We start from the raw sequence: 11,843 nt of genomic DNA, 5'->3' as shown, positions 1-11,843 counted from the left end.
GTCTTTCCAGAAAGTACTATTCGCAGAGAACCAGGGGCGGTCTCTCTCAAACCGGAAACACTGTGTCCTATGAAAACTCTTAGTCTGTGTACAGAGATTAGAAAACAGACATAACCTAGAATTCAATCGCACCTCTGTTGTTCCTTGGAATTACGCAATCTCCTCCGCGGCATGTTTTTATACTGGGGGGATGGTTAATTCTAGCATTTAATTTAAGCACTCTTAAATTAACTTTGTTAGGGGTGTAGTGTAAAATCTATAACTTTACTGTTTCGAAGTCTGTATTAAATAAGCACAATTTTAATAAAACTTCTAAATTTGACATTTTATACGATTTGGGTTGCGGGTTGATGTACAGATTGATAAAGAATCCTAGTCACGATTTCTTATTTTCACTGACTCACCAGTGTATGGATTTGGTAGAGTCCTCCCCCCGCCCCGCACCCTGCGCGACTAATGCGGAACTCGTTGCAGATGCTCGGTTGAAGTGGGAATGAGGTTGGCAGTGCAGGTAAAGCAGCACCAGGAACGAGCAATCCATAGGGAGAAAGGCCACGATCACGGAGAATGCATCCGGAATAATATATTCAGAGACCCATGATCAAAACAACACTGCTTCGTTTCTGAAAGCCAGAATTTTTTTTTAACACGGGGGATCATTCTGTTCTGCAACGGGTAAGCCCTGCTGAATTTGTCTAAGGTACTAAGGGGTGTTTACGACTAAGTGCTAGCGCAGGACCATTGGGTCTGTGCAAAGTAAACACTAGTTATGGTAGCGAGTGTCACAGGATCGCTCGCCGCACACGGGAATGGAAGCAAAACGTGATCAGGAAGGAAGGAAGGGGCATTGTTAAAAATGAAATTGCAAGAGTGTTCTAGATTAATTGTTAACCCAATTGAATGTATGTCAGTGCGCTTACGGCATACTGTATAAACAATTGCACCTTTTTACTCTCGTGTCAGGAGCAGGTAGCAAAATATAACCGCACAGCTGGAGATTAGTTTCGTGGTGAGGTCTCTCCTATGCGGATATTTTCCAAAACATCCTGCTGTTTCTTGTTGGTTCTTTCTTCCCCTTTCGATCCTGTTACTTGATTGCAGTGCACGGGTAGTCTAAGGCAAGTATACAAAGTGTGTGTTGCTTTAATTTATATGACAAGAGGCTGTTGAGTATTTTTATGGTCGATGAAATGAAGCGTGTGACATGGTAACATATAGACAAGGATATTCTATTTCTGACAGCCTCGTACTTTTTGTTTTGCACACAGCTGATATGTTGTAGTAAACATGTGTTCTGTGTGTTGCAACGTTACATCATTCAACAAAACAGAAATGCATTTTTTTTTTTTAAAATGAAAGCAAACCAGCGACGACCTGCTGAATTTGGAGGGTGCAGACAGTGAATGACATTCAACACTCCATGCGTCTCATCTGCTGTGCACTAAATGACACAATTCACCCGGGATGGCATTGAGCTGGGATGGCAGATGGACGGGAGCTTCCTTTTCACGTTATATGCAAACGAGGTTATACAGAATAATCTACTAATCAGAGCTGCGTGCTGCATCAACATTGCACCTAATTAAATTAAAGGTTGTGTCCTTGTAGACTTTGTTCCTGGCATGCTTTCAGCGATTGCCATTCTGTGGTCTTTAATTAATACAAAAGCATGTTTTTTATTATTATTATTCTTTTTTTTTTTTTCTAACGATCGAATGAACTACATTGTTTTGCTAGTTTTAAATATTTAATTTCCCAGCCCCACCCTCCTCAAAAAAAAAAACAAAAAACAAATGCCATGCATTTGGTTGATATTATGTTCAACAGGTTAATAAAACGAATCAATGAATGTTTATCTATTTAAGTAAAAAAAAAAAAAAAAAAAAAAAAAAAAAAACATGTAACCGCAGTTTTATTTACAGTAGTCCTTGAAGACGGTGACGTGCAGAAGACTTCAGCGGTTGGTTTGTGCGCCGGTGTCATGCTTATGAGTTTTCATTAGAGAATGGACATCTTTGCTTTGCTCATCCACATTGACACTGTCTACATCCACAAAGAAGCACCCCCAGTAAGCGGCATTGTGACGATCTGATTTTAGAAGGTGGTGCCGATGAAGAATTTACAAAAAAAAAAGAAATCAGATTTTTGGGGATATTTGCAATAAGCGTTCTACAGTACACACTTGCTTTGTAATGGGTTCCAACTACTAACCAACTCTCACGAGATTGACACCGCGTGAATTATAAAATATCCCGCCCCTGTTGTGACAGTCACGTCTGGTTTGGTCTATTATCGTTTGTGTTCCAAAGCAATGTAAAAAGGCACAGCACCCACAGCTCCATAACATTCGCAAAACAAGCGGGATTTCTCGTTGCACCTGCATGTGCGCAGCACACCTGCACTTCAAGCCAGAGACGTTAACCCCAGCACCCCAACTTCCCGTGCCCCTGCTCAAGGTACTATTCTTTACCAATCCCTCCTGTCTGGCAAGTTTCCATGTTAATTTACAGGTGCCATTTTCAGGAAGGAAAAATGAAATGCAATGTGTCAATTGTGTTGTTTCAGCACTTTGCCTGCCCACCAAGGGGAAACTTAATTATGTCCGAATGTTAGGTGCTGATTTTGACAACCTAACTTGATTTAATGTACCCGATGTTGAGGTTTTTGAGTATCATGGACTGGATGATGTGCTGCAGACAGCTATCAGTATATGCTGGTGGTTGTGATTTGCTTCAGCGGGTATATCCTGGTGTACATCCTTTACTGAATAAGTCAGGGTATTAAAGTAGCAAGTACTGAAGCAGCTGCACCAGTCCACTGGTCCCCAGAGTTCTCTGTAATTGGTGATTTTGGCTTTAATCAATATAGTCACAGCTGATAGGTTTGGGTGAAGTGCTAATTAATAAAACACCAGGTGCCCTCTACCTTCTGATTAATCATCCCTCAGCAGTATGTACACATTCTAACATCACTGGGGTATTTTTTTTCCTATCTTTTTATTTAAATTGGCCTGATGAGGAGCTACACTTGGGAGCAGTGTGACAGCCCTGTTTAAATGGATACGTCCTTCGGGCTTTCTATTGCATGTCATATGAAAGCAGATCACGCGACAGCGTGATTTACTGCGCTTTGTATATTCAGCACACCCAATGACACAGTGAAGGGTGAGTTTGTGTGCATTCCTCTGATGCAATCTGTCATTGTTAATTCTCTTACTAGATACTGCCTGTTGGCAAGTCTGCTGTCCTGTCTTCATTTTGTCTTTCTTTTATCCGCTTGTGTTTTCAGGCAGTAGCCTCTTCAGGCAATGTATAGTGTGTGCTTGATGCTTCATTTAGACTTCACTCAAGAGATATGTATTGCCCTTTCTGCCTGCATGTTCCAGTAATTCATTTAAAGGGCCATCTGCTCTGACCTGTTCATTTCTAATAGCAGTCTGTTTGAGGAGCTGAATATTTCTTGTATTCTTTTTCATATTGTCCTTCCTGGGTTTCCTGTTGTGTGGGTTGGAAGTCACACATAGCTGCTAATTACTTTTTGTTCTTGTTGTTTGAGAAGGCATGCAGAAAAGCGTACAGCATTTTAAAAGCTGTGTGCCAAGTGGTTTTAATATTCCAAACAGAGTCCTGTAAACGCTCTGTGCTTTTCACCATTTGCATATTCCTCCACCCCATGCATAACTATACCTCCAGTTGTATTACAGTGCAGTTGTAAACTCGCCACACATATAACCACAAAAACAAAACAAAAAATACAAATGTCTTACAAGACTCCCAATAACAATACCAACAATAGTAGAGTGTGCAAAGACACAGCTCCACTCTCCGTCTCTCTTACTGTGCAGTGGGAACCTGTTCTGTGAGCTGTGTTACTGTATGATAGAGGGAGCAGAAAGGTGGCGAGCGGTGGTTTTAATAGCTCGGATCTAGCTGGGAGTGGAGTCATTTACTTAATTGCTAAAGATTAGACAGACCTGGATGGGGACAGCCTTGCTGCACCGCGCTTGGCATGCTGCTGCTTTGTTATCAGGTGTTGCACTGCTACATGCTTACCCAATATTGTGTTTAAGAGCTTGTCTGCTGGTTCGTTTTGAGAGGTCAGATCCGTAAGTCTTTCTATGCTGAGCAGTCGTTTTGAAGTGCAGTCGTGTCAGGACTGTTTCTTTTGTCTTTTTATTGTTACGACTAAGCAAACTTGCTTGTGTGTACTGGAACTTCAGGTTATTATGCTGTCTGTCAATACGCTGTCACCATGGTACATATTTTATCTGCAATAAGTATGTTCATCCTTAAACACACAGTCATATATACATAGTATTGTTTATTTTTTTAAATGTTATGACTGTAAAAACACTTTATGAATTGGACCAAATTAAAATAAAGTTAGAAATTTATTGTAATGGTATGACATGCAATGGCCTGAAACCTAGTCTGTGAAACCATGCTGTGCCCTACTCTTTAGAAACACTACATTATAATGCGATATTCAGAACAATCCCTGGTTTGCTCAGTAGGTTGTAATTGAAGACACTGAGGGTCTGTGTGGATGTAGTGGTCCTGTATTGACACAATGGGCCGCCTGTGTGTTTGTTGGATGTGCTAATAACAGCTACTATTAAAGTAATTAGATCAGCCAGCATTGTTAATATGCAGTGGAATATGCATTTTTTTAATCCTTGCTAAATTACAGGGGCATGTGCTGTTACTATGTATTGTTGGTCCTAACCTTTCAAACCTGTATTAAAGATCACCAAAAATATAAGGGTCAGTACACACCTTGATAAAAAGGTCAAACCTACCTATAAAGACCATTTCAAGACAGTTCCTTAAAGCAAGTGGTCATTGTAGCACCAGTGCCAACAAGTTGAAAACAGACGGAGAAGTGAATTTTGTTCTGTGTGTTTCATATCATAAACAATTACTGTACTGGAGCAAAAAAAAAACACTGGTGGGGTACAATAATATGCACATTGTGTTTGCTTAATAATATTCCCAGGTTTGTATTTGCTGACAAACTCTTCAGAGACTGTGGGCGGTTTGAAAATCCTGTCATGTCGTTGCCTGTTTTACTGTAGTTGTAAGTCTGGGCTGGCTGGCATGTCTAGAGGACAGACTATAACCCCAGCAGCAAGCAGCTCCCATGCTGCTCAAAGGTGTCCTTCAGGCCTGAGCTCGCTGCTCTTTTATCCACTGTTGGTGGACGGCAGACTTCTAGTCAGGAATACTGTACAGAATTAACCTGGGGGGTGGAGATTTAGGAAAGGGGGAAGAAAATATGGGGCATATTAATCCTGATTTATTTTGTTATACAGTGTACGGTGTCTTCCACATTGCTCATGTATGTATGTATTTGTTACTATATTTACATATCTATGAAGATTGAAACTGACAGAGTCAGTGTTACCTGTACAATTATTTTAATGTCTGTAACAGAGTTGGAAGATGTTGTTTGTAACCTCCCTCTGATGCAAGTAGCTGCAGGCACATACCTATTTCCCTGACCGATGTCAAGCATGTGTCCATACAGCTATGTGATTACCTTTGAGAAATTGAACTTGACAGTCTTTGCTTAACCCAACGTTCTGTTGTAGAACTTGTTGTAGATTGAAGATTAGCCACTAACTCAGATTCCTTCTGGTGACCTGTCATCTAAAACTCTTGGTCACAGTTGTTGTAGCTATTCCCAGAGTTCACAAGGTAAACGTGTGAATATTACCGTGTTCTAATAAATTGAATGGAGAGGGACGGCTTTGCTTGCAATTCCCCGGTCCTAGCCTTTGTCAAAGATCTGTCACCTAGATTTATAGTACCATGTGGCAAAGTGCCCCGCCCCCGTGTGTATTTTATGTTGTATGTTGTGTGTTAATGTTGGTGTATAGTCATATTTGTATTTAGGCACGAGAATTGCACAGCACTTCATGTGCAAGTAAAATGTAATAGTATGTGAGCACGGGGAATTGCACTTTATTAATTCATGAGCAGTTGTACCACGACTCCAATTGAATGATTGATTAGCAATCGAGTCTAGGTATAGCTGCATAAAAGCAGCATGTTTTCACTCACTCGGGTTGTGTGTTAGGTGAGTGGAGAACGGGATTGGAGACGGAGGTAATTGTAATAATAATAATAATAGTTAAAATAGAAGCTCACCGTGTTTTGTCTGTATAGTCGGTTTTGTTTGTCTTTTTGTTTTAGCTACGAGTGCCGTGTCCTGTGTCTTGTTTGTCTTACAACCTTTTATTTTCTGTCTGTCTGTTCATTATTAAATGCTAAGCGAGACCATTCGTTCAGCTTCACCAAACTCCACCTCTCTTTATTTCCTGGTTTCTGGTTTCTGGTCTGACTTCACCCACTGCAGCCATCTTTGTGACATACCATTATACATTTCCTTACAGTAGCTTGACGACAGTAATGTGATCTCTGTCTAGCACTAGGCCTACACAACCCAAGCCTGTGATTCTACAATACACAATGCTGTAATGTCACCTTGTCTTAAAAAAAAAAAAAAAAAGTAAATAATATTTATGTTATTCCACTTATTGTACACTGCCTGGCTACTGTACCAAATATCAAGTTCCAGCACTGTTTGTCCTGATCACAGCCTTGACACATAGCCTCCAGAAGGTGCTGGAAGGTGTCTGAAGGGATGTAAATCCATTCATATTGATTTCATTTGAGGAGTGGTAGGCAGAGGATCGTTCTGGGGATTGCATTGTTCAAGTTCATCCCACACCTGCTCAATCAGACTGAGAGCCAGGGATTGTAGTGGTCATGCAATGGTCAGGAGAACATGCCCCACACCTTGGCGATGCCAAATCCAGTTGGTTAGATGGGTCCCAGTAAAGTAGCTATGCAGTGCTTATGTATTGCTACAATAGTACAGGGGCTTGGCCAGAAAAGAAGAGTTGTGTATCTTCAGTCCAGTATGTTGAGAATGAAAAGGATGCTTGTACTGTATTGAGATTTGACCTACTTTTTTTCTCTATGTGGGGGACGTAATTGTGGTATCATTTTAAAGGTTGTTTCAAGGGCTTTCCAATGAAAAATAAAAAAAATAAACATTCATTGATGTAAGAAGTGGAGTAACTCCCTCTGCCTTGGTCCACTTCTGAATGCCCATTTGCATGATGAGTCGTGACATTGCGAGCCAGGTGCCAAAAACACTTCTCTTCACAAACCTTAGTTTTTTTTAGTTGTCGGTGTCTATTCCCAGGAAGCTTTCTGTTTTAAACACACCTTATTATTTGTCCGAGGCATCTATCTTGCCATCCCAAACGTGGATGATACTGTCCCACGAGAACAGCTAATAAAACCGGGCCTCGGGCGCAGCAGACAAAAGGCCTGGGGCCTGAGCACATGTTGGTTGGGTCATAAAATATTTAGCAATCTGCTCAAACTAAATTTAGAAACTGCTTATCTGCAGCGTTTGGTTTCGCTTAGAACAGTTACGGAAATTGATTTTAGCTCACGGTAATATCAGAGGTTCTTAGCTGAATTTCCGCATTACTGAAGCTGTTTGTTTTTCATTTGTTTTGATAAGATGTATATACATGCTGTAGGTCAAGATGACCTTTTCTTTTGCCCCTCTAATCTGGTATTTATAGTCGTGTCTGAGATACTTGATATTTAATGTCAAGAGTGTTGCCTTAGTCAGTGGAACTAGACCTTGGATATCTCAGATATTAAGTGCTAAGAGGTAATTGCTTTTTATGATGGCTGTAGGGATATACAATGTAACGTAAAAGCTGTGGTTCTGTCTCTCTCTTACGCTCATGCTATGTGGTCTAGTTTCTCAGTCAAGCCTTGCTCGCTCACGTGATAGAGCAGTTATTATCTGGCGGGTTGATTTAGTGGGTTACTGGGATGATCTTGTGTGTTGGGTCGGTTAGTAGAGTGTGCTGGGAATGCATCTGCTTTAAAGTGATTCTGTTACAGCCTTACAATGCAAGGTGATGCGCAAAACACTGTATTTTTTGTCTCTGCACAGTGCGAGTCATATTCAGAGCGTTCACCTTTTAAGATGTCAAGAACAGGTCGGTTTAGGTTGATGGAGAGGAGCAGTGACTTACTAAAGCTACTTAATGGAAGGGTGGTACCACAGCACGGTGTCATTAGCAAAGTTAGCAAGTAGGATAATCCGTTCTCGTACATGGAGTTGCCTTTTAAGAAGTATTTATCATCAGGCATTCAATAAATCCAACACATTAATAAATTGATTTATTTAATACATGCCTATTAAATATTTCTTAAAAGGTAATTCCAAGTACAAGTGTCAGCACACCACTATTAGGAAACACTCGCCTGATTCTGTGGTTAACTATTGTTGTGCTGAAACAGAAAATGTAACACTTCAGTATTGCTGAAGCCACCTTCTCCAATAGGTCCTGCATCAAACAGAAGCAGCAGAGAGCTTCTCCCCATGGCAACAGGGACTTGTGGGTGGGGTTCGGATCGCCCCAGGTTTTATCCTCCTTGAGTAAAACAGCCGATTTTAAAAATCTTGACACGCATTGTGAGGATTTGCAGTTGAGTTTGTTCAGAGGGCTGCCCGGGGAGGTATGGATTGTTCTGTATTTAAAAACTAATTCCGCTCCCAGCAGGGTCGCAGTGAAATCAGAAGTTGCAGTTGTAAAGCAGCAGTGCTGCTTCCCCTAGGTTTGCTTGGTTTGACCTCCCTCTGGTGCAAGGGCTGACAGCAGTACAAGAAGGACAGTCCTGGGAATTGTTTTTAAAACCGCAGGGCTCTCCCAGCTGGCTCTCCCAGCTGGTTCTGTATTTTGCTACAGCTGGCACAGGTGTGATTGCTCTACCGTTCGTGGAAGGACAACATGCAGCCCAATTACCCAGTTATTATAAGACACTATCTTCTATGTTCTGACTGTCACTTTTCATTTTTTTTCTGTTGCAAAAATCACATGAGAGCGAGTGAAGTTTGCATGGGAGCCTATTTTAATGATCTAAGCAAGGACTGATCCTCATACTGTACAGCCATCCTCTAACTTCTTATTTTGCCTTATTCCCCATGTGTACTTACACACTTTGAATGCTGAGTGCAATGAAAACACACCAGAAACGAGTCTCGGTAGAGGACGCGTGTTTACAGGAAAAAAAAAAATTTGCATTGATATTCTAGTAAGAGGTTGATGCGAGTGCCCTTAAAAACTCTATCCAGTTTTTTTTATGAAATCATTTTGAAGCTTTTAAGAGCTGCCGTCTGTGCCTTTGACCTGGAACGAGCACAACTATAACTATCCTTTCTGTTCTTGTCTGGGCAGCCCTGCCGATTAGCAGTTTATGAAACTCAGCCAGTCTGTGTATTTAGATGTCATTAACTGCTGCTTCTTCAGTGTAGTGTTTGGGGGCTGTTGTTACGCTGTTCACACTTCTGATAAGCTGTCTGTTAGAATTCAACAGCAGGGCGGTGTTCAGATGAAATGTTAATATTTCCCAATGCCGGTGATACATGCTGTATCATTATATGGCAACTCCAAGTTCAACTCATGAAATCCAAGTAATTTTGAGACTACTAGGCAATTTTTTGTGTCGTCCTGAATAATTGATTTACACTATGCAAATCTTGACAGGGCTGCTTCAGCAACCAAATCCTAGGGAGCTGCTGCTTGTTGTTGTTGTTGTTGTTGTTATTGTTATTGTGTTGACCAGAATAATCTCCCAGAGCTGCCACATTATATATAAAATATATATAATCACGTGGTTAAAGTTGTTTATGTTGCTTAGTAGTAGCACAACGTGTGCTTATGTAGAAATGGGTTTTTGCAAGAACTGCGGAACATAATTTTGGGAGTTGTTTGCTGACCACCTGGAGTTTACTCACAGACCACAGGTTGGGAATACCCATATTCTCATGGGATGAGAAACATTTTCTGGATTTCCTTAGCGCGTGTACCCTTGGATTGCATCGACCAGTTATTTTTAGGAGGAACCACAGAGAAGTGCTTGATGTCAGACACTTTGATTCGCTAGCACTGTAAAATGCTCTTCTTCTTCGTACCGCCTTGCTAGCGTGAGTCAGTGATGTAAGATCAATGTCTTTGATAAACAGAGAACCCTTATTTGGGCTCCTGTACTGTACTGTACACTGAGGCTGACATTTAGGAAGTCATGCTAATTTATTTCACTCGTTAGTTAATGTGGAAAGTCTTCTTCTGCAACCTAATCAAGATGCATTACTTCTTTTAATCCCCGGCAATCTGCGGTCAAGCCTTGTCTAATTGTCATGCACAGTCTGAATGAGTCTCTGTCTGAAGAATAAATATTAGGAAAGCCCTATTTTGGTTGTGAGCCTTTACTTTAAGCCTGACCCTTCTGAAGCATTTTCTGTCCCTTCTGTAAGTATTTTTTTTGGTGATACCTTATAATTGGATCAACTTAATATGTATATGTACACTAATATATACATATACACCGATACATAAATACAGTTTTATTGTGAAGACAAGAAGCACTTCAGTCAGAGGCTGTACTGTATAACTGTATACCTATAGTTTTAAAGTTAACAAAAAAAACTTAAACAAAGAACAATGAAATGGATTTGGATGATAAAGGGCTCTTTGTTTATACAAAACCGGTTAACCAAGCTGAGCTGAAAAAAGTACAACTGCAGCAATTGCACCCAGGTTATAATAACTGGAAGTAGATCGGGTATAATAACTGGAAGTAGATTGTGCCAAAACGTTTTCATTTAAGTCCTCTTTGGCCACTTTGAGGTGGCACAACACTGGAGACAGGGCTGTGCCACACAGCTTGGACTGCAGGCCGCTTGAGTACAGTATGAATAGGCTGACAAACAAACGTTTATATAAGCTGGCCTTTAGGTCCATAACAACAGTAGAGGTTCTCTCGATTTTAATTTTGTTTGGGTCAGGGGATTGGCATTGCAATATAAATAGCTGTCACTGCCTAGTATCTGAAGAAAAGAGATTGGGTTGCTATGGAGACCCAGCTGAATCAGATTACGAGAGGGAGAGGAGGATCACAGTAATACAAGAGAATTTGGGGGGTGGAAATGTGCAATGAAGTCTCTTCTCTAGAGCGGCCCATAGTCATCAGTTTACACAGTGTTGTGTTTGGAACCTCAGTAAGTTGGACATTCTTGAAATAAGGAGGCACCTGCCATCCGAACACAGCCCTCTATAATGTCTGAAAGTTCTCTTGATATCGGCCATAGTAACTGAAACTGCCTATAAAAGATGCTGCTTTTATATATTATAGTAGTCTCCAGCTCAGAGAATGCTTGCTTCCCGAGGGGCGAAATGTTGTTATAGCCGAAGTACTCTCTAAGATGGAGTTAGCCACCAAACACAATGTGAATCGGTAAATAAATAAATACATATCAGTAACTTATCATGATGCACGTACATCAACACATGAAATGAACTGAATAAGTAAAAGTAGAACAGGTTAGGCTACCACAATGACAAAGGCAAAAGTAATTATTATTTGTTTATTTAGCAGACGCCTTTATCCTAGGCAGCTTACAGAGACTAGGGTGTGTGAACTATGCATTGGCTGTAGAGTCTCTTACAACAACATCTCACTTGAAAGACAGAGCACAAGGAGGTTAAGTGACTTGCTCAAGGTCACACAAGGAGTCAGTGGCTGAGCTGGGGTTTGAACTGGAGACCTCCTGTTTACAAGCCCTTTTCTTTAACTATCGGACCACACAGCCTCCTATGGCTGTTAGTTAAGGTTAACTTAATGTTAATAAGCTAACTAAATTAACACAGCACCCCTACACACTAGAAAATGCAGCAGAAATATATGACATGCACACTATTTAACAGAATGGTGAAGCAACTCGCCAGAATGGGAAACATCAAATTG

At 40.8% G+C, this 11,843-nt stretch overlaps 1 protein-coding gene across 30 annotated transcripts in view; it reads left to right on the top strand.

Annotated features, from left to right (window-relative positions):
- Positions 1-464: 464 nt before the first annotated feature.
- LOC121329924 (MAP kinase-activating death domain protein-like) overlaps positions 465-11,843 on the top strand; it is a 53,083-nt gene continuing 41,704 nt past the window's right edge. For 11 of the 30 annotated variants that reach the window (XM_041275988.1, XM_041275993.1, XM_041275981.1 and 8 more), the window contains exon 1: positions 467-675. The gene's annotated coding sequence lies outside the window, so the exon portion shown is untranslated. Of the gene's footprint in view, positions 676-1,208; positions 1,527-1,870; positions 2,457-11,843 lie in introns of those variants that run through there. The other 19 variants (XM_041275982.1, XM_041275975.1, XM_041275972.1 and 16 more) reach the window with 5 other exon arrangements.

This window comes from Polyodon spathula, chromosome 17 (assembly GCF_017654505.1).
Source record: "Polyodon spathula isolate WHYD16114869_AA chromosome 17, ASM1765450v1, whole genome shotgun sequence".
Taxonomy (NCBI): Eukaryota; Metazoa; Chordata; class Actinopteri; order Acipenseriformes; family Polyodontidae; genus Polyodon; species Polyodon spathula.
This window is presented reverse-complemented; position numbering and strand designations above follow the sequence as displayed.